Raw genomic sequence first — 24,334 nt, 5'->3', positions numbered from 1 at the left:
AAAAAAAAAAACAATAAAAAATAAGCAAAAGATCTGAACAGACACATCACCAAACAGTACATGAAAAGATGCTCAACATCATGAGGGAAATGAAAAGCAAGACCATAAAAATATACCAGGACACATCCATTAGAGTAGCTAAAAATAAAAAGACTGAAGTGTGAGAGATAGTGCGGAGGAACTGAAACTCTCCTACATTGCTGGTTGAACTATAAAATTGTACAACCACATTGGAAGACACTTCGGCAGTTTCTTATTATAAAATTAAACTTAAGAGTACCATATTATCCACCCATTTCACTATGTCTTTACTCATTAGAAAAGGAAGCATGTGTCTATACAAAAACTTGTACACAAGTGTTTATAGCAGCTTTATTTGTAATAGCCAAAACTGAAACCAACTCAAATGTCCATCAACAGGTGAATGAATAAAAAAAAAAATGGTATACCAATATAATGAATACTACTCAGCAATAAAAAGAAATACCTAACTAGGAATAGACAAGCTCTTTTTCAACTTGTTAAAGAACATCTACTTGAAAAACCTACAGTTAACATCATACTTAATAATGAGAATCTGGAAGCTTTTCTAGTAAGATGAAGAGCAAGGCAAGGATATCCCCTTTATTGTACTTATACTGGAAGTTCTAGTTAATAAGAAAAGGAAATAAAAGGTATAGTGATTGAAAAGGAAAACAAAATTTTGCTCATAGATGACATGATTGTCTATATAGAAAATCAGAAAGATCTGACAAAAAAACTCAAATAAGTGATTACAAGGTTGCACTATACAATTGCTGTCGTATATAATATCAATGGACAAGTTCAATTTAAAATTAAAAACAAAATATTGTTTATATTAGCAACCCAAAATTAAATATTTAAGTATAACTCTAACAAAATATGTATAAGATCTATATGAGGAAAACTGACAACTTAACAAAGAAATCAAAGAACTAAATAAATGTAGATATTCCATGTTCACGGAAAGACTCAGTATCTCCCCAACTTGATCTTACAGATTCAATATAATCCCAGTCAAAATATCCACGAGTTACTTTGTGAACAACGACTGATTCTAAAAATGTATATGGAGAAACAAAAGACCCAGAATAGCCAACACAATATCTGAGAAGAAGAACAAAGTCAGAGTACTGACACTACCTGACTTGAAGACCTACTATAAAGCTAAAGTAATCAAGAGAGTGCATCACTGGTTAAAGATTAGAGAAAAAGACTGATGAAACAGAGAGCCCAGAAAAAGATTCATATAACAACTATAGTCAATTGATCTTTGACAAAGGAGCAAAGGCAATATAATGGAGCAGAGTCTTTTAAACAAATGATACTATAACGACCGGGCATATGGATGCATAAATATGACAAAGACTTTACACCCTTCATAAAAATTAAAACTGATCACCAACCTAAATATAAAACACAAAACTATAAAACTCCTAGAAGGTAATATAGGAAAAAATCTAAATAGTCTTGGGTATGGCAATGACTTTTTATATACAACATCAAAGACATGATCCATGAAAGAAACAATGGGTAAGCAGGATAACAATGACATAAAAGTTTCTGCTCTACAAAGGACATATCTAATAAGGACTATTATCCAAAACATAAAAATAATTTTTAAAACTAAACAAGAAAACAGCCAACCTAATTTAAAAAATAGGCCAAAATATAATTTAAAAAATGGGCCAAAACATAAAAATAATTTTTAAAACTAAACAAGAAAACAGCCAACCTAATTTAGAAAATGGGCCAAAAACCTGAACAGACACTTTACTAAAGAAAATATACAAACAGTAAATAAAGTACCATTACACACCTATCAGAATGGCCAAAATCCAAACACTGACAACACGAAATGCTGACAAGGATATGGAATAAAAGGAACTCCCGCTCATTGCTGGTGTGAATGAAAATGGTACTGCCACTCTAGAAGACAGTTTGGCGATTTCTTACAACACTAAATATACTTTTATCACAGGACTCATCAATTGCTCTCCTTGGTATTTGTCCAAATGAGTAAAAAACTTAGGTCCACACAGTAACCTGCATACGAATGTTTACAGCAACTTATTCATAATTACCAACACCTGGAAGCAACTCAGGTGTCCTTCCGTAGGTGAATAGATAAATTGTGGTACATCCAAAAGATCAAGTCATGAAAAGACACAAAGAAACCTTAAATGCATACGAAGTTACAAAGGTCAATTGGTAAAGGCAACACATAGTGAAAGATTCCAACTATATAATATTCTGGGAAAGACAAAACTAAAAAGCAAAAAGATTAGTGATTGCCAGGGGTTAGAGGAGAGGGAGAAATGAAAAGGTGGAACGCAGAATCTTTAGAGCAGTGAAGCTACTCTGTATGATACTATAATGATAGATGCATGTCATTACACATTTGACAAGACCCACAGAATGTACAATACCAAGAGTAAACTGTAAATGTAAACTACGGCTTTTGGGTGATTATGATGTGTCAATGTAGGTTCACTGATGGTAACAAATGCACTGCTCTGGTAGGGAATGATGATCCTGGCAGAAGAGGGGGAAGTGTGGAGAAAAGAACCAGGGATATATGTGAACTCTGTACTTTTCATTCAGTTTTGCTGTAAACTAAAACTGCTCTAAAAATTTTAAAGTTTATTAAAAATTTTGAAAGGAATACTCATATATCCAAATACTACTCAGCAATAAAAGGAAATAAATTGATACATGCAACAACATGGATGAATTTCAAAATAATTATGCTGAAAGAAGACAGAAAAAGAGAACATAGAGTATGATTCATTTATACAAAACTCTGGAAAATGCAAACTTCTTTATGGTGACAGAAAGGTCAGTGCTTGCTTGGGAGAAGCAGAATAGGAAAGGATAAGATAGACAATTTACGGAAGAAGAAACTCTTGGGGTGATGGATAACATTCGCCATCTTCATTCATTAGTAATGATTTATTAAATCATCTGTTAGCTGTATAATGTTGTTAAAACTTACCAAATTGTACACCTTATACATGTTCAGCTTATACATCATTTGTACCCAGTAAGGCTGTTTATTAAAAAAAGTGAGAACAGGAGAGGGATTGGAGTACATTTAGAATATAGGTAATTTTTAATACGATTTTTACCAGAAAGGCAGGCAAAGAGATCAGACAGCAGCTCAAGAGACACATGATGGGTCAGAGAGAGTATTTTTTTAAATGGGAGATATTATAGCATATTTTTATGCTGATTAAAATGACTGAAAAGAAAAATTTATGCAACAATAGATGGGGCGATTGTTAAAACATCTTTCAGAAGAAACAGTATGGGACAGGATTGGAAGGGATACCACTGACCAATCACTGTGCAACCACTTTAGCAGAGAGTCTACCTGTATAGACAGACAGGTTGGTAGATATGGTAGTAAAAGTTCTTTTCTAAATACTAGCCTTACCCCGCCGCCCTTATCTGCTAGGCTAGAAAGACCATTCCAGGCTAAGCAAAGATTCAGTAGGAGGACAAAATACAGAAATAAAATAAGACTGGAGAGATAGCTTAATCCAAAATGGGTAAAGGGTAGTAATCAGAAATGACACAGTAGAGAACTAGAACTAGTCTTTTAATTATCCTCTGGCACAGTGCTCCATCACTTCTTAAAACATCACTGTCCCAGTCGCTAGCCACATGTGGCTATTTAAACCTATTAAACAAAATTTAAAATTGAGGTTTTTAGGTATACTAGCCATATTTCAAGTGCTCAATTGCCCAATGTGGCAAATGACTATAGTCCTGAGAAGGATGGCTTATATTATTTCACTGCACAAAGTTCTAGATAGTATAATTCTAGAACAGAAGTTCAATAAAAGTTAGCTTCTACAGCCATGCTACCCTGAACAAGCCCGATCCCGTCTGATCTCAGAAGCTAAACAGGGTCAGGCCTGGTTAGTACTTGGATGGGAGACTACCTAGGAATAAATAAATAAATAAATAAATAAAAGTTAACTTCTTTTCTAACTATAGGTCTAGCATTTTATACAAAACTAAAAAAAAAAAGCCTCAAAGAGTTAATTTTTAAAAGGTTAGATTTGTATATTTACATATAACCAACACAAAGAATAAAAGGTACAAGAGGTGACAAATTTCTACCACAATATTCCCTATATATTAACATTAAATACAAATTTCATCTCACTATATCATATCATCTCTATTAATCTTTAAGTAGGAATTTCGGCCTTTATAAAATGATCTTTCTAAAATGTCATTTCCACCACCTAGTCTCAATTATCACCTTTTAATTTCAAATAAATAAAATATTTTGATCTAAAGTAAATGAAGGTTCTCTTCAGTTGAATATACTTTATACTTAAAAACACAATTCCTTCATATTTTCAGAACAAAAGCACAAAATCTTACATCAGGTGGAGGAGAATTTACAGGGCACCTATCGAAACTCATTTTACAGTGACAGTGAAGTAATTTGGCCTTATCATATGGCCAGCAGCAAAAGAGACAAGAAGAAGCCTCCTGGCTTTAAAAGGTAATCTTTTCAATTCCATCATGCTTAACACATTATGAAGAAATTCTAAATGTTTCACAGAAAGAACACCTAGAAGGGCTATTAGTTGGGACATTCAAAAGCTCGGTGATTTTCAAAATAAAAGGGTGGAGAGGGACTGTAGTTCTTAAGTCAGCATTATTTCCACCAGAGGTGAAATGCATGGAAGAATGAAATTTCCCAACAATTATTAAGAATTTGCTCTTTTAATTCCCATTTCAACCTGTGAAACTGCCAATTTTTAAACAATGAAACTGTTTAAATGAATTTATGAGTTTTAATCATCATAATAAAATGTATCCCCCAAAATACTATAGTAATTATATTATCTTAGGCTTTACCATTATTCTAGCAGTAAATTTTATAATCAAAGGTAAACAATTTCAACCAACGAAAGTATTTTTTAATCATACTAATGAGTTTATTTCTGATCCTTTAACCTTACTTAAGTGATACAGAAAAACAGGCCTATGAAAATGTAAACGTTCTCAGATGAAGTAGTCATTTTAAAGAACTAGTGCTTTGAAAATACTGATGTAATATCAATTCTCATAAATGATAGCCTTCTATAATGATCTGCATATAAATTCATAAACATATTTATAACGTGCACTAATAATCCCAAAATCTCAAATGTACTGTTTTAAGGAGGCATCTCTAAACAAGTACTTGGTACTTATGGTTCAGTAGTATACTTCTCAGCCCGAAGAATGATACTTAAGATTGTGAATAACAGGGTGGAATAAAAAAAGAACTTTGGAGCCAGACTAAACTCGACTCAAGAACACACAGACCTCTAAATTATTACCAGTGTGAACCTGAGTACTTGAAAGTTTGTTTTATCACCTATAAAATGGGACTACTGTCACCTAATTAATAAGGTTTCAGTAAAATTTAACAGAAAAAATTCAAACACAGGAGTGTGCACTTACTAAGCACCCAAGGAAGAATTGCTAGAGGAACTGTTTGAGGTCCAGTTAAAGCTAAAGCCTGATTCTTAGTGACACCAATCTACGTGGTTATGATTATTTTTTTCCTTCCCAGACATTACTAGTAGAAGAGAGGTAAGTATAAATAATTTGTACAATTGAACTGATTTAGAGTTAAGATTTTGCAAGGCTGGGTGTAAGTGAAGAAAAACACTGGGGATCAGACATTACAAGTTTAGGCTGAAAAAATAAGTGAACTAATATAGACAAAATGTAGTATGTATGGTACATAATAAGAGTGTAAATATTAAGTTTTATTCACTGAATATTAAAGACTAGATACTATAAGACAGAAAGTAGTATAGCCTGAGACTTCCAAGAGCTGAGAATCTAGAAAATAAGACATACAAGATTATTAAGGGTAGAGTGACCACATAAATTGCTATCTAAGCCAAAACATTTTTTAGAGCGAAAGAGAAGTGAAGGAGCATTACTGGTATTTATGCCAGAATAACAGTTGTAAACCTAGACATTCCAAGGCAAAATGGACCATATCCTCTGAGAGACACTCTAGTTAAGAGTACAAATGTACAGACTTGGAAGAAGGAAAGAGAAGTGTGAGAAAAGTTCCATCAATAAAAGCAAAGTTCTCCTTCAGCTAAGCCTAAACTAGTGATTCTAATTTTATTTGGGTAAATTTGTGGAAGAAAAGTGAAATTTAAGTGGGATCTTAGGCAAGTTGAGTTTTTCAAAGCAGAGAAAAGGCACTGTGGAAAGAACAAAAGTGAAGAGATTCACAGAAACAGAAAATGCAAAAGTAGTTTGAAAGAATTCAGGAAAATCCAAGTACTGGTAACAAAATAACAAAGATGAAGCCAGAAATGCAAATTTCTTATTTTGGTTTGTTTGCACATTCATTTTTTTTTTTCACTAACACTTACTTAACACCTACCTAAATTGGCCAGGCTTAATGCTGTGGAGGAAAAGAAGGTATATTTCTTACTTTTCAGGAGCTTAAAGCCTAGCCAAGAAAACTATAAATGGAAAGAGAAAAATAAGAAATATTGTAGAGAAAAAATATAGGAAGCCAAAAAATTAGCAGGAGTATTAAGAAAATTCATCTAGCAGAAGTACACATATTACAGTGTGAAAAAAGAAAGCACAGATGGAAGAAGAGCAATTAGTTGTGAAAATGGGAATGTGACCTTATTTCAAAAAAGGGTCTTTGCAGATTAAATTAAAGATCTTGGAATAAGGACATCCTGGATTATCCAGGTGGGACCTAAATCCAATGACAAGTGTCCTTAAAAGTGACACACAAAGGAAAGACAGAGGAGAAGGCCATGTAAAAAAGGCAGAGAATGGAGTTATGCACTCATAAGTCAAAGAAGCCACTAGAAGCTGGAAGAATCAAAGAACAGAATCTCCTCTAGAGCTTTCTGAAGGGAATGTGGCCCTGCGGACACCTGGATTTGGGAACTCTGTATTTCAAAACAGTGGGAAAATGAATTTGTTGTTTTAAGCCACCAAGTTTATGGTAATTTGTTATGGTGGCCCTAGCAAACTAAACTAATGGAGGAGCTGCACTAAACTAGGCATGAAAGAATAAATCCCTAGAACGAGAGTAATGACAATACAAAAGTCCCAGAACCACTGTGTTAATTTCGAAGAACTTTCCTTCTCTATTCTAAATCTAAAGAAAAATTTTACAGATAAAGACCAAAGAAAAGCACAATTACAACCTCAATAGGTCTCAAATTCCTCATCTAGAAAAGGAAAAATCTGGACTAGAAAAGTGGTTTCAAATTGTTCTCCAAGTCCAATTCTAATAATGTAACTCAATGAAGGGGTAGGGAGAGTGTACACAAGAGAATTTCAAAGGACAGGGCTTAGAACTTCTACTAGAGCAGCTTCATTTTTGTATGTGTGAAATTGTTGAGGGAAGAAGACAGGAAGAAGGAGGAGGCTAAATATTACCAGACTAGATCTCTAGTCTTTGAGCACTGTTTGGCAATTTGTCCATTCTCCTGCATCCTGGACAAAAGACGGTCACAGCTAAACCCTAAAATTTTATGCTATAATCTACTCTACTCTTTACCACAAAAATTTTCATAAAAATCATCTCAGCAGCAAACATTTGTTATCCTTTGAATCTGGGTAAGTTTGGCAATATAGCAAGTGATCTGAAAAGGGCAGTTTTTAGGTTACTTGTTCCAATGACTCCAAGATGCACATTTTTCCACCTCTCTAAAATTGGGGTACAGGTAGCTTGAACATATGCAAACTTGGCTGCTATTCCTAGTGGCACTGAATGATGATATACAACCCTATGACCTTCATTCAAATCAACAATGGCCATATGTTCCACTAATTCCTTCTGGTAAAATCAGGATAGCACCAGAATAAAAACGTGCGGAATGGATATTAAAGGCTTTTAAGAAAAATCTTAGACATGATGATCTTTTGCATATTAATGAGTTAACACAGCAAGCCTAAACTGTAGGCTTGTAAAGGCCTTCTTTCAAGGATGGCCTTTGGCTATTGGTAGGAAACTTAGGTAGATATTGGGAAAGTTCCCACCATTCATTGGTAATAGTGGCTCACTGTGCCTAAACTGTTTGTACAAACCACATGGTTTATGATCAATACCTACTAGAATTTGGGTATGTGCTATGCAGAGAATGCCTATATAATCAGCTTTCAATAAAAACCCTGTACCATGAGTCTCTAATGAGCTTCCGTGGTTGGCAACATTTCGCCCATGTTGTTACAAGTCATTCTTGGGGGAATTAAATATGTCTTGTGACTCCACTGGGAGGGGACTCTGAACAATCTAATGCCTAGTTTTCCTTAGACTTTGCCACATGTCCCTTTGCTGACTGTGGGAGCTTTCACTGTAATAAATCACAGCCTTGAGTACAAGTCTATGCTGAGTCCTATGAGTCTTTGGAGAAAATTACTCAATATAAGGGTGGTCTTGGGGACCGTACAACATATCTTTTAAGAAAGATAGCATCAAAGAGCTCTTCATGGCACAGAGGCAAAAAGCACTACAAAGAAGTAGGACTCTGAATGTGAAAAACAGGAACACCTTACACATTTTTCCACTTATATTTTCCTTTTCATGTACTTGCAAAAGTTATGATGATTTAGAAACACTATGCCTATGACTATAAAACTGATAAGTATGAAATAAAAGTCCAATAAGTATAAAATAAGTTAATAGATATAAAATTAAAATTCTAAGTGATAGGAAAACACTGTCAGTGTTTTCTTCCACTATGATGTTGAATTAAAGTGGTGACATAGTTTGTGTTTTTCTTCCTTAATGGTTTTCAAAACCATAATGTATCTCTTAATGACCTCTTATATTTGATAAAATGTGAGTAGCAAAATTTGATTACCTAAAGCAGTAAATAAGCATGTACAGAATACGTCTCACATATAAATCAGAAATAAATGCAAGTTATGACGCTCAGAAAACTGATTAGCAGAGATTTAGAGAATTATGGTTATGTTGCTTCTACATTCCATATACTTTCTAAATATTTAAATTAAAATGTTTTATTTACATGAATCTATTATTCTTAAAAGTTTCTAGTTTTTCATTTCATTTGGCTTAAGAGATACACAAAATACATTATACTTAGCTTCTAATCTTATGCAGAAACTTTAAAGTACCTTTAAACTATAGAGATATATGTGTTATCAATTTATTGCCTCTCGACTCCAAGTGCACCTTCCATATATGCTCTGGGATAAATGAAATTAAGTATTTCTCCTTTAATGCAAACATGGTGTTATGGTTACTCAGGACACCATAGGGATGACACCATAGGGATACTGCGTCAGTAAGGAAGAGGTTCTCCTACCATGTCCAATGCAGACCCGGAGTCAGCAGTGTGGATGTGAGAATATCAGGTGGAGCCAGCCCCAGCCGTGAGTCCAGAATTCAGTCCCTCTACAACCTTGAAGCCTTGGCCTGGCACTAACCATTCCTCAGTCCTCACAACACAAAAAACAAAGACCCCATGCAGCCCAAATGTTCTTCAAGGTCTATTTTCCCCACTAACACCAGAATTCACCTACATATTCACCCACCTCCTGCACTCGCAGAAGATAGCTTATTCCTTGTCTAACAACGCCGAACCAGTTCCAACCTCCTCTGCCATCAGGTGGGCTGAACTATACTTTCTCAACAAAGTCTGAATCTCTTCCAAGTTTGTCCTTCCTTGCATACGACATTATTTAAAAAAAGAAAATAATCATATGATCATCTCAAAATTAAGATAAAGCATTTGATAAAAAGCATTTGATAAAAATACCATTCATCACAATTCTAGCAAATTAGGAATAGAAACTCCTAATCTGATTTTTAAAAAGAGTTCTATTAAAGAAAAAAAAAAAAACTACAGCAAACATCATACTTAATTTTGAAATGTGGAACACATTTTTACCTCCGAGATTAGGAATGAGACAACGATGCCTGCGGTCACCACTTTAATTCAACATCATAGTGGAGGTCCTAGCCAGTGCAACAAGCAAAAAGGAAAAGAAAAAAAAAGTATAAGGATTGGAGAGAAATAAGGCTTTCATTATTCACAGATGGCATGACTGTATAGCTGGAAAATCCAAAAGATTCAGCGAAGTACTTGAAATAAATGAGGTTAACAAGGTCTCTGGATATAAGGTCATGGTATCTAAGTAAACTATATTTTTATATGCCTGAAAACAATTAGTAATATTTTAAAATGTCATTTACAACAGTAACACCAAAAACCCAAAAACCTGAAATCTATAAACTTAGATTAAATTTAATCTAAAATTATAATTACGTAAGACCTCTAGACACAGAAAACTAGAAAGCTTTATGGAAAGAAGGAAAAGAAAACCTTAGAAAATGGCGAGATAAACCAGGTACATGGAATGGAAGATTTAGCACCATAAAGACGTCAATTTAGCTCTACATTAATTCATATAGATTTAATGTGTTCGCAATAAAAATCTCAGTCGGATTTTTTGTGGAAATTGATAAAGTGCTACTAAAATTTGTATGGAAAGGTAAAAGGCCAAGAGCAGCCACGATAAACTTGAACAAATAGGTGGACTTAATCTACCGAATACCAGGATATATTATAAATCTATAAAGACACCTTGTGATATTTGTACAAAGATGGTAAAATGGACCCAAAGAAAACAGAAAAAAAGTCCCAAAATAAACACAGGCATATATGGCTCTTAATTTATTATAAAGGCAACATTGCACAGGAGAGGGTCATTTCCATAAATGGTTTTGATCTACCAGATAGTAATGGAATTAAAATTACGAGCCCTACTAAAATAATCAAAAAAATAAAAACTAAATTCTAGATGTATCATACATAGTAAAGGCAAAATAATAAAGCTTAGAAAGAAAAAAAGTTTTCATGATGGTGTACAAGAGAAAGATTTTGTAAGCAAGACAAAGAATTAACTGAAAGAAAAAGACTGGTTTTGACTACATGGATAGATATTAAGGAACTTCTATTAATCTACAAACACCATTAAAAGAGTGAAAAGGCCGGCACAGAAGAAGAAATTTGCAACACATATAACTGGCATACCTAGCATATATAAACAACCTCCAAAAATCCATAAAAGTACAAAAAACAATCCAACTGAAAAAAAAAAAAAGAGAAGAGAATTAACAGGCACTTCTCAAGAGGATATTCAAATGAATGAACCATAATCCTTAGAATTCAGCCATGAGGTAAATAGAAATTACACTCACAATGTTATTACACTATTACATAGTGATCAGAATGGTTAAAAGAACAATACTGATATTATAAAGGGTCAATGAGGATGTACGGCAACTGAAACTCGTATGTACTACTGGTAGGAAGTGTAAGTTATTACAAGCGCTTTGGAAAACTTTTCAACAAAAACATGCATAAAAGGAACCAGCAATTCCACTACCAAAGGAGAAGTACAATGATGTCCATAGCAGTGAACTATTCATAAAAGCCTCAAAATAAAAACAACCCAAATGCCTACCCAAAATTAAGAAATTAGTCATGGAACAGAATCTGTTCAGTGGTATAAGGAAAAAGAAAAAGAAAAGAACAAACTACTGCTAATGCAACAACATAGATGAATCTCACAGTATCAACAAATTCTATAAAGTTCAAAAACAGGTTAAAATAATTTATGGTGTCAGAAGTCAGAACTGTGGTTATTACTGAGAAAGAGAGAAGGAGTCGTGATTGGAAAGAAGTGAGAGAGACACTTCTGCTGGTAAAGATTTATTTCTTGACCAGGGTGATGGTTTCATGGGTGTAGACTCACTTTGTAATAGTTCATCCGACTGCACTTACATACCATGAATACTTTTCTGTATGTATATATGTGTCAATAAAAACATTTTAATATTTCATGAATCCAAATCTCTTTCAAATCAGCTCATACCACACATTTTCAAATGCTGTATTTACCTGGAACTTTGACTTGAATCAAGCCTCAAATCTATCTTACAGTCAATATAGTCAAAACCAAAATCATTATCCCTTTGTTATGAGTTGTATCCCTCTTAAAGCATAAATTGAAGCCCTAAGTCCAAGTACCTGTGAGAGTGACCTTATTTGGAAATATGGTCTTTGCAGAGGTAAGCTAAGGTTATATTAGAGTAGAGTGGGCTTAATCCAATATGACTGCTGTCCTTATAAGAAGAGCAAACCATGACAGAAACATACAGGAAGAATGCCATGTGACAACAAAGGAAGAGACTGTAGGGATGCAGCTGCAATCCAAGGAATGCAAGATTGATGTCCACCACCAGAAGCTAGGATGAAGCAAGGAAGAATTCTACCCAAAGTCTCAGAGGGAGCATGGTGCTGCTGACACCTCGATTTCAGACACCTAGGCTGCAGAACTAGAGAGAATAAATTTCTGTTGTTGCAAGCCACCTGGTTTGTGGTACTTGGTTAAGGCAGCCCTAGGAAACTAATATATATAACATCTAATTCTATATAACATCTAATTCCTACCTTAACCTCCCTTTCAGCATTATTTACACTATTCCCCATCTGTCTAATACAAAAACTCTAAATGTACTAATTTTTCCCACTCATCATATTCTGGGATCATCAAGAGGTACATTTTTACATTTTAATTTTCTATTGTTTTCAACCTTTCCCTTTCTATTACATCCTAATTCCAGCCTTAATAACCATACATCTAGACTATCCTGCTTTTAAGTCAGTATTTCTAATGTACTACTTTTTCTATATCATTTCTCTGTTCCTAAATTTCCAACAACACCCTATTATATGATATTGAAAAGGCATTTGGTAATCTAGCTCTATTCTACTTTCTTCAATACATAAATATGATTGGTCCCCACGAACGCATTTTATTCTTTTATCAGCTAGTTTTCACAGTACCTAAAATAATCTCTGGTGAGCACAATGCTCAATTAAATACTAATCACTACCAACATAAACTTATGTTGGAGGTATCCACACCAACATTTGTATTTTAGAAGTTCATGTTAACGTCAACTCATGCCTTCGTACTGATCCATCATTCATTCTTAATTGACCTCTACTCCAATTTTGTCTAAAGGTTCTACGACTAAGTCTCAACATTGCCCTGCACTCATTTATTATTTCAAAATATATCACTTAAATCGCTAAAGATCAAGGTCTCTCCATAACTCACCTCTCTTATACCTGGAAGTATCTCTATATATTCATCTATCATTTTCTTTTTCCCTATTTAATAGAAAGAAGAGTCTCTCGTCATTTCTAAAACTAGTCTCTCTCATCTGTTTTTAATGTTTCTACTTACTTTCTGTTCCTGGACTTTGCCAATGTGCTTCTCTCACCCACCTCCCCAGAACAAAGTAGTCTCATCATAAAAATTAAAAGCTTTTTTTCAATTTTCTGTAGTGGACATCCATGGAATATATATTCTCTTGGACTATGGCAACAACAATATCCAATTTCTAAAAGCAGCAATGTTAGTGTCAGAGGCAAAACTATAATATCTAGTGTCTCAAGGGGCAACAAGCAACGACCTGGAAAGATGACCTCTTGATATTATCTTGGCTGTATTTCTGGATGCCTATCCTCCTTTGGTTCTTGATTTCCATACCTGACCCACCTAATATCCTTCAATCAATTTTATTTTAACCAAAGTTAAGTTTCTGATGTTTGCAATTAAGAACCCTGATTGGTGTCTTAGCTCAGGCTGCTATAACAAAATACCATAAACTGGGTTTCTTAAACGACCAACATTTATTTCTCACTGATCTGGAGGATAGGAAGCTTGAGATCAGGGTGCTAGCACAGTAAGGCTCTGGTGAGAACTTTCTTCCTGGCTTGCAGGCAGTTGCCTTCTTGCTGTATCCTCAACATGGTTAAAAGTTCTGGTGTCTCTTCTTCTTCTTATAAGGGCACTAATTCCATCATGGGAACTCTAACCCCATCACCTCGTCTAAATCTCATTACTTCCCAAAGAACCCTTTCTGATACCATCACATTATAAGTTAGGGCTTCAACATATGAATTTGGGGATGACTGCAAGCATTAAGTTCATAACAACTGTACATTATTCAAATTATTCTCTTTGCCTCTTCCATTCTCCCCCAAAGTAGGCCCTACCCTACTACTTCTTCATTATCGCTTTATTTGTTAACTTTTTCAGAATTTGACTTTTCTCCTACTTTGACTTCTTTCTATCTCAATCCTGATAATTCCCAATTCCACATCTAAATGTATTGGTCTATTTATCAAATAAGATTTTCCTCCCCCAGATTATTTCTCCCCTCCTTTCCCCCCTCTTATCCAATCAAAATCTCTCAATCTTGAATTTTTTTCCCAGTCTCATTTCCCCTTCCTCCTTTCTTCCTTCTCTTCTCCCTCCTTCTCTCTAGCCCCTCTACCTCCTCTCTCTTCAAACAGCTCATCTACTACAAATAACTGGATGCCGGTAATTCCCAATTCCGAAATCTACCCCTTACCCTCTCATAACAAATGTCCAAATATGGCTTTAAAATATGCCCCAAAGACATCACAATTAAAATTCTTCCAAAAAAGTCAAAGACTGTGGTAAAGGGTTAAAGAAGTACAAATTAGTAGTTGATAAGATGGTCACAGGGATGGGGAGCATGGCATAGGGAACGCAGTTAGCATTAATATATTGGCTAAGTGGAGAGCCAGAGGAGAAAGAGCAATTAGAGGGATCGTTTTGAAAACTAAACTATATAAATGTCTAAACAATGTACTGTATACTTGAAACTAATAATAAAACAAAATTTAAAAATAAACAAATAAATGAATTACTAAGTAAAAAATAGTAATGATTAATCTTTTTAGAAAACTTTTCTAGTCATTCAAGACAGAAATCTAAGTTCATATCCAACTCTGCTTTCCCCACCCACAATGATATCTAAACACCAGGTAATTTATTTCTCAGATCTATCTCTCCCTTCAAATCCCTCTGCCAAATTGCCATATATCTCCACAACACTCTCTTCGCATGGATGACTGCAATGGTTTTCCCTTTTGCCTGTCTCTTTCATCTCTAACATATCTTTTACATTGTTGTCAAAGCTATACAAAATTCACAAATCACCGACTCAGTAGTTATCTGCCTTCAAAAACTCCTCACTGCCTACCACACAAAGTTTAATCTCTTTAGTAAAATATTTAAAAATTCAGGACTTCCTTCCATGAAGTTCAGGCTTAACCCACATGAGAACATTAATTTCTTCCAGAGTCCCCAATCCAATGGTCTCTTTTCACTCTAGAATGCTCTCTTTTTCATTGACCTTCTCTCATAAATGGAAATCAGTCTCCCTCTCCCTCTCCTTCTTCCTCCCTCCCTCCTCCCCGCCACTTCTGTCTGTCTGTCTGTCTGTCTGTCTCTGTCTCTGTCTCTCTGTCTCTCTCTCTCTCACACTCTCACACACACACACACACACACACAATTTTCTAATTCGAAATCTCCTAACATTTATATTTTACATTTCTTAATGGCAAAGACTCCAAAGGGTCTAGTATAGTCCTTTCTGTGCAACAGACTCTTTGCGGTTTAATATTCACTTCCTGTTTGAAATAACCCTGTTTCGTCTGCATTTTACTCCATTCTTGAATATATAGCTCAAAAGTTTCACCTCTTCTAATTAGCTTTTCTTGACTCGTTCAGGCTTTACTGATCTTTTCTTAGGCTGTATCATACTACTTGGTATGTTGTTATGTCTTTTATACATATATGCTAACATACATTAGTCTTACTAATGTGTTTACAAGCTTGGGACCAGCTACCATTTCTTATTCTACGGTGGTATCCTCTATTACCCAGCACTTAGTTGGTGCTCTACCACCTGTTTCCTGATTGATGCTCAATAGTCCCCAATCTACTCCCTCCTCCAATTTCTAGGCCCTTTATTTTTTATAGTACAAGTAGAGATCAACTGTTGTGACTAATTAAACATTATAATATTTTAACAGTAAATATTACTCAAACCACTCCTGAAATTTAAAGCTCACAAGTCCAGACAGTATTTTAATCATCTGATGGGAGAAAAATCTAGAGTGACTATTTTAGATGACTGTAGAGGGCAGCAAAGTAACAGCAGTATCCTCAAAGAAAAACATCCTTTTCTTAGGGAACTTCGGATTTGTTTTTTTATATTTTAACGGATGCTGTTTTGATTAAAGCTTTTAGAAAGCAAGAGACCTTTTGGCATGCTATATACAAATTTCCCCAGCTACTCATATATTTAAACATTTTCACTATCATTAGAAATATAACAAAAATGTATCAATGCTCAGATCCTTTACACACAATTGAAAAAAATAAGTTTGCTGAACAATGCATGGCTTCGAAATAGTCACCATAATTGCTAACTTGCTTACGAATCTAAAAGTTGAAAGTTTTTATTGAAAAGTGTAAAAATAATCTTAAACACAGAAAAGAATGTCAATGGTCTAAAGTAAACAGTCTTATAGAAATAAGAGATGTCTTCATTAGTATTACTAATTCTAGCCTTGTCATGCCTTCTTTTTGTTATTCAAAATCAGTCAGTCAACTGTAGGGGCTATCCCAGCTTTAAAAGAAAAAAAATAATATATCCTCTACCATTGCACTTTTGTACAACAAACATAAGATAACAACCTGAAAAAGAATAGGAGTTCCTTACCATTATTTCAATATTAAAGTTCATTTTGGTTTTAATATGAACTAGTCAAATGAAAATGTATCGCCAAAATGATATCTTTATAATGTGAGAAATGCTTAGGAATGGGGAAACAACTATAAAAGTTGATATTCGACACACTGCACTATTTGCATGTTTCTCAAGGTTTTTGTTGGTGGTACTTTTTTACCTCTTTTAAGTTTAACAAGCAGAAATCAAAGATTTACAGTAGCTGCCCACAGCTATTAACATACACAGACTCATGATTTAGTGAAAAATTCTATTTTGTTCCAGCCCTTTACTCTTAATGAGGATAGAACTGTTAGCTATGTACCTTCTCCCGCTTGAATCTCTTCGATAAATAAAGGAAGAAACTGAGAAACTTTTTTTTAAATTTGCATTTAAAATAAAGGAATCTGGGTATCTCAGAGGAGATAAAACTAAAGTTTATTGTCTGACTTAGTATTAAACTGAACTTATAGCCATGAATGATTATCTCTAATCTAAATCAAATTAAAAGAGAATTTAGAGTTCGTAATGACAAGACACTTGTGAAATGAATCTTAATCTAGCCCACAGTAGCTAGGACTAAATTAGAAATCATATTAATAATTTTCAAAAACAATGGCCTAAGATATTTTAGTAATGACAGCCATGTCTATCATAGATAACATACAAAAATAGTTACATGAAACTGATCTTATGATAGTTTACCAATACTAACATTTCATTATTTTTGTTTTTCCCCTGAATTGAAGTCACTAGAAGAGTCAAGCAGTCTTAATTATATACAATGCACTTAAACACTGAGTTGAGTCCTAGCTGTGTGCATCTATTTTTAAATTTGTCTCTTAGTGTTTTTCATATCTTTCTTAATAACAGCAATGGTATATTTTCATTACAAAATAGATTAGCTATCTTAAATTTACTCATTTTATTCCTAAAATTCAAACCCACATGAACATGTGTTCTACATCAAGTGAGGTATCTCCCACAGAAGCTGCTTAAAACTACATCTATCCTGGGGTAAATGATACACATCTGAAATTTATACTCCTCAAAGGTCAATTCTGCAAACACCTCAGATTCAAAATGGGTAAGACAACTGGGAATGAAGAGACAGAACTAAAGAGAATTTTCAGGGGAAAAAAATAATAAATAAATAATAAATAACTATCTCATCAAGCAACATCTTTAAAACCTATCAACCTTTTCTAGTTTATTAAGTAAATATATATACATATATAATATCTAAATATATACATATATAATATAAATATAAGTAAATATATTTATATCCTTCCCCCTATCTTGGCAGGTAGGAATAAGAATAATGTCAAGATAGAAATAACAAAGCTAAGGACATATTTTCCTAGAGTACGTTCTGCACAACACGGCTTCTGCAATATAACATATTACACCCCTCCCCATAAAGAAATTAGTTTGTAAAACAAAATAGTTTACTGAAGAATTTCTTAGACCATTAACAAATTAATGCACAAAGTTACTTTCCACGAGTGAGTTATACAGTTAGTTTTCCCATTGCCAAATGTATTCAACCATGGTACTTTCTTCCAAAAACATATCTTCTGAGACTAGTATTCCATTGAAATACTTTGGCAAATATTGCTCTAAACCCAAAAGCATGTAAAAATGAACAGAATTTGCATGCATTTCCCACTAATGACCACAGGTCACACTGTTAATCACAGAACAGGATAGGCCTCCAGGGACTATGGATTTGAAAGATATCTAGGATCAGATAGGCAATAAAGCACATTCAGAAAAGTTTTTATGGTTATTTATTATAGCTATTATTCCATTATTTTATTTCAACATGGAGGATAAAATCATAAATCAAGTATCCTCTTGATACAGTTTTATAGTATAGCAAATTTGGTCAATCTCTTACACAGTTATAATGGGAGAAAGAGCAAATGCTAAAATCCATACAATAAAAAAAACTTGGTGTTTATTCTGTGATATGTGCTCTGATATATACAGTGAAGCCTGAAGCAAGTTCTTTACTGCAAAGATCACACATTTTATAATGTGCAAAAAGAGCAAAACAATTTATAATTAAATACTAGATAACAAATACAAAAAGTAACTACTTTAGAAAGAAGAAAAGTTCACTCTGTGGAAGAAGTGGTAAGAGAAACCTTCGTTGGGAAAATAATCTTAAACTGGGCATTTCAAAATTTGACTTAGTAGGAAGAGTAATGTCATTCTAGGCCCTAAGAGTAAGGACCAGAGAAGGACATATCTATTTCAGAGACAACAAAGAGTTTAGACTTGCACTGTCCAATATGGTAGCCACTAAATATGTGCGTGGCTCACATATTTCTATTGGATGGTGCTGGTTTAGACTAAATTTGATTTTGCTGTTAAACCCTTGAAAAAGAAATTTGAGTGCCTACTCCATGCCAAGTACATGAGGATAAAATAGTGAACAAGACAATGGAGTATTATTTCTTTCAGAAGAGAGACCACATCTGGTCAAATCGTAAATAAAAATAATGTAAAAATCGCACTTGAGGTTAAAAAATCATCTGAAGATGTCTCTTAAATTTTAAGACTTAAAATACAAATGCTCCAATCTTCAGGTGCCATTCCCTTCCACTCTTGCAAAAACTGTTGATCTACTAAGGCCACAGTGGAGCCTGGAATGTTTTTAAAAACATTTCCTATTAATTATGATTTGAATCCACCTGCACACACTATTTTTGCTGATCCTAGTGAGCTGAGAAAATTGATTCATAGCCCCTCCTCACTTTTAAAAATTTTATTTCTTCCAAAGAAACCTAGGCTGAGAGCCTAAAGAGCCTCAATCAGGTGTAAAGGCCAATGTATTTAAAATAAGAACAAGCTTGATTTTATTTTTAACAATGAAAGAAAACCAAATAAAGATTTTTTAAAAACTATCATAACCTCTCCTATTTATAAAGTCACATGTGTAATTTACCATCTTACACCAACAAAATAATCATCCAAAGTGCTGAAAAGCATACTGTCAATTCTCAGCCACTTAATCATTATATGCCTCAAATTCCAGTTTATTAATATCTACTCACAATGCCAACAGGTACTTGTTTCCTACTCATCTTAATTAACAGAATGAATACTGGGTATTCAATAACGTTACGAAAAACAACAACAACAATCTCCCTGGATGCTAAAAATTCACAATATGAGTATACAATACAATATCCTTTCTAAAAAAACTATGGTACCTGCAATATGACTATATCTAGACTTGCAGGAGGCAGCTCTCACTAAAATTTTAAAGTAATGACCTACACTACAAGAAGTGAGTCATTAGGAAAAAACTTAAAAGCTCATCCTTGATAAAGGTTCACAAAAAAATGTAAATAATGATTAAACTATATCAGAGCCTATCATAAAAATAAAAATCATAATGTTTATGAAATTCAGGAAAGGATAAGGGTTCAAGATTTTGCAGACAATTTTAGATAAATTTAAAAAGTAATCAAAAGTACAACATTAATGGTACATAGAGTTTTGGATCTGAGTGTTTGGCACACAAAATCATCTTTAGTGTTCATTCCATTATTGACTTAAGGGCTATTTGATTTCATCCTACATTTACATATTAATAATTATGTTTAATTAAATGCCACATATTTTGTAAACCATATAGTTCTTATTGCCAATTTTTATGAAGACTTTAATAAGTTACAGAATATGCTGTAGGAATATATTATTTACTCACTAATTTTTATGTGGTAAATTACAGAATGTTAAAACTTTTTTAACAAGGGTATCACAGCCAGTTTCTCTTCGATAATTTTCAAATAATAGGCAATAAGCCTTAAGTTTTATTCCTTAACTTTACAGATAAAAAATGTGTATCAGAGCTGCTAAATCACTAAATTATATATGTAAAAATGTAACGTAAGCCTAAGTGACATAAACAAGGTGAGACAATAAATACCAAAACACACATATAATTGCCCAGCTTTTTCTAATTCCTACTTCTGATGCTGTAGCTATTGCAAGAAAAGATTTGGTCTTTTTTGTTTGTTTTTAAATTTGGTACTTTCTAGCTCTATCTGTTTAGGATGCAGTGCAAATGTATTATAGGCCCCAATCTGATACCATAAGTAACTTGATAAAGTAGAAGTAAAATTGAAACTCTCCTCTTCCACTCCACATTTTCAACATAATGATCAACATTCTAAGTGATCTTATGGAACTGTCAAGTCCTAAAAATGCATTCCATATCATGAAGGGAAGATTCAACTCAGTTTCATACAATTACACAGTTGATTTCACCAGATCCTAATATTCTGAAAACTGGTCATCTGTATATTTAGCTGAAGTAAATTTAACCAAATCTAAAGAGCACTGACTGGGCTATACAGTCAAAATAAAGATGTAAAGTACAAATACAGCAATTAACTTGAAAACTCAATTATTCACAACATCAGGGTAGAATTTAAGAATGACAAATACCAGGATGATTGGCTTCAATGTGGAATATAACAAATGCTAATATTTGAATGTTTATTATATTGCATACATTTGCTAAGTGTTTTATTCTATTATTTCACTTAATCCTCAAAAGAATGCTATAGGCAAGGTGATAATATTGTCCTTTTTTTAAAAGATGAGAAACCTTAAGTTTACTGAGGTTAAATAACTTGCCAATGATTCACACATCTATTAACTGGCAGTCTTTTTTCAGAATCAAATTTAGTATCTAACCATAAACTACAGATAGAGAAAAAACAAACTTGTACATTGACCACAATGTCTAAACTCAGTAAGATCTGCCTCAAATTATTTTTTTAAAGTAGCACTGCCCCCCCCCCATCCAGTTCACATTCATGTATCTCTACTTAATGGGTTAAGTAACACTCTGCTGGGCCTCATGCAGATCTCTATCATAAACACCAAACTGTACTATAATCATCTAGTTCCTTTATGTTTACCACAATGCTATAATATCCTTGAAGGCATGATTCTGCCTTATTCATGTTTTATGTCCCCAAGTACCTACCAACTGCCAGGAATGTAGAAAGTAAAGTGCTGGTAAGGGTTCAGTAACACATTAGATCATTTTTTCTATCATCTTCTAAACATCCACATTAAGATAAAACCTTGCTGAAAATAGAAATAGTAAAATCATAGATTCTAATAGGAACTTACTAAGGTCAAATAGTCTATAGCTTCTCTATCATCAATAGCTCATCCCTACTAATATTCTCTACATCTCAAGAAAAATGTCGGAAAGAAAAGTGAGATAAATCTGATCCCCTATGAACTGATCATAAATATGGAATTCCAGAATTAAATGAGTTTATCAAGTCAGATGGTGTTGTAAATCTAGTCTCTTTGACCTTCATACCTAGGAATTTGCTAGGCTTTAAAAAAAAAAATCTGGCAGTTGGTCAGCCTACAAAATTCTCATTTTAAAAGTTCAGTTCTTCAAATAAGACAGATAACATACACCCTTAAAACAGGAAATCTGATGAAATCAGCAGTCAAATTAAAATATGAAAATTATCTTGTGCTAATAGATGATACTGCAGAAGTTGAGCATAGTTAAGACTATGCTAAATGTAAGCCACATATCAAAAACACCAGCAAAAAGAAAAAAAACTGTATGTGATTTAAAAAAGTATTATGATTAACAAATCATCAAACATCTCTTTAAATCTGAAAAGTCTTTTCAATTCTAAAACTGACTACTAAAACACTAGTACATGCCAAACCTTGTAAGCAGTACTATGAATGTTAGCTCAACAAACAGGTTACATGAAGAAAATTCTGTTTCCATACTTACTAAGCACCCATAAGTCACAACTGTGTCCTACTCAAAGACGAAATTTAAAATAGAGAAAGGTTGATGGAAAAAACTCATCAGAAGGGTTCACAAATCAGGGTGTTATTAACACTATAAGCCAAAAATGGAAGCTCTTTAAATGAGCAGTGCACAGTAACAGAAAGCTAGTGTCTGTCTCTACAACTACAAGCAGAGTTAACTCTAAAAACTTCAATTTACACCTCTTCTAAAATCATGGTCCATTTGCCTATACTGCTTGAATTTTTAGGATTCTATTAAAGAGATTTAAAAAAAAACCTTTTTCTTCCATATGAAAAACCAATGTGTTCCTTCAAAAAGTCATCAACACTTCGCCTGCACAATAACTGTGAAATTATTATCTAAATTATCTTTCCTTGTATAAACTGTATATATTACCTAGCTTCAATCTGCCATAGAGCTTTGCCTAGCTAGGTAAGCCTTTATTGGAAGTATAAATAATATTCTTGCAGTCCTTAACACAAGTAAAGAGAGCAAAACTGTTAACACTCCCTTCAACTTTTCTCCCATCCAACTATAATCCACAATTCTCCTTGATGGAAAATAATAGTACATAAATTCAATCTAGAATCTTGCATCAGTTTTCAAAGGTAACAGCATTAAGAAATTGTGTAGTGGAACTAAACATATGCAGAGTGGCCTACAAAAACTACAGATTAGACAACATGACATTTATCACACTATATTCTATAAATCAGAAACTTTCATCACAGTGCTTGCTTGAAACAGTGGTGAATTGGTAGCAGTAATTCTCAGCCTATAAGGGGCACTCAATCTCTTGAAAACTTTACCTCCCATTATAATCGTCCTGACACACCTATCCGGAACAGAATTTTCTTTCTTCTAAACCACACTATCTAAGAAATTCACATACATCTTTCATTTTAACAAATGCTGGTAAAACTTTTGGTTTCATTTAAGATTTCATTACACAGTGAGATACAACAGCAGCTTTATGTACCAGCAAAAATGTACCAATCTTTGAGCAAACATAAGTTTTGCTTCTCTACTTTCCTCACCAAATAGGAGTCTTCAAATAAAACGTCCTGCGGGCACTGGTATTGTCAAAAGACAGATAGAGCTAATCTCCAAAGACTGGTGGCCTTATTTTCCCAAATCACTGCCTTCCATCAATGACCACTTACATACACCTCTTGCGTGAAATACACATTTTTTTTTTTTAAACAGGATCCTTAACAAGTAGGCTTCTAGTCTCGATACCTAGGAACAGAACTTAACAAAAAGACTACCTCCCAAATATAACAGGGAAACTGCAACACAGCACGAGGAAAGAGGCAAGAGGAGTGGAGTTTGTTTTGACCAGAAGAGCCGAGGCATAGTTGATGCCATAGGTATTTAACACATAAATCAAAGTCCTAAGGACAAATAAGTGTTTGCAAAAATAAACACCGACAGTGTGAGAGATGTCGCACAAACAGGAAGGCAGCCCACAGGCTCGATGCAAAGCCATCGAGAGGCAGCCTGGGCAGAATCGGGCCGGAGGACCAAAGAAAATTGACTGTAAAGGATGCTGGCTAATATGGTGCCTTCTCCAGGGTGGAAGGCGATGAGGGGTGGAACCGAAGGCTTCATTCCGCTGGGCTCTGGTCCCTGAAGGCATTGGGCTCACAGCTCAAGTTTCGCCGGAGAAAAAGGAGGCGGCAAATGTGCATCCCGACACCTTAACCCCTGTCCAGAAGTCCCCGCTTTGGGCTTCCGGCTCGAATGAGCCAGAAGTAACGGTCCCCTTAGCACAAGGAGGAGTGCGGACAGAAAGCACTGCCGCTGAAGCCGGGCCATCCGCGCGGCCGCGG

At 34.2% G+C, this 24,334-nt stretch overlaps 1 protein-coding gene across 1 annotated transcript in view; it reads right to left on the bottom strand.

Moving 5' to 3' along the window:
- The window catches only part of NECTIN3 (nectin cell adhesion molecule 3), a 104,512-nt gene that overhangs the window by 78,296 nt on the left and 1,882 nt on the right, over nucleotides 1-24,334 (bottom strand). The window lies entirely within an intron of this gene.

Source organism: Pteropus alecto, unplaced genomic scaffold, assembly GCF_000325575.1.
Source record: "Pteropus alecto unplaced genomic scaffold, ASM32557v1 scaffold270, whole genome shotgun sequence".
NCBI lineage: Eukaryota > Metazoa > Chordata > Mammalia > Chiroptera > Pteropodidae > Pteropus > Pteropus alecto.
Note: the sequence above shows the minus strand (reverse complement) of the source record. Positions and strands in the feature narration are given on the sequence as shown.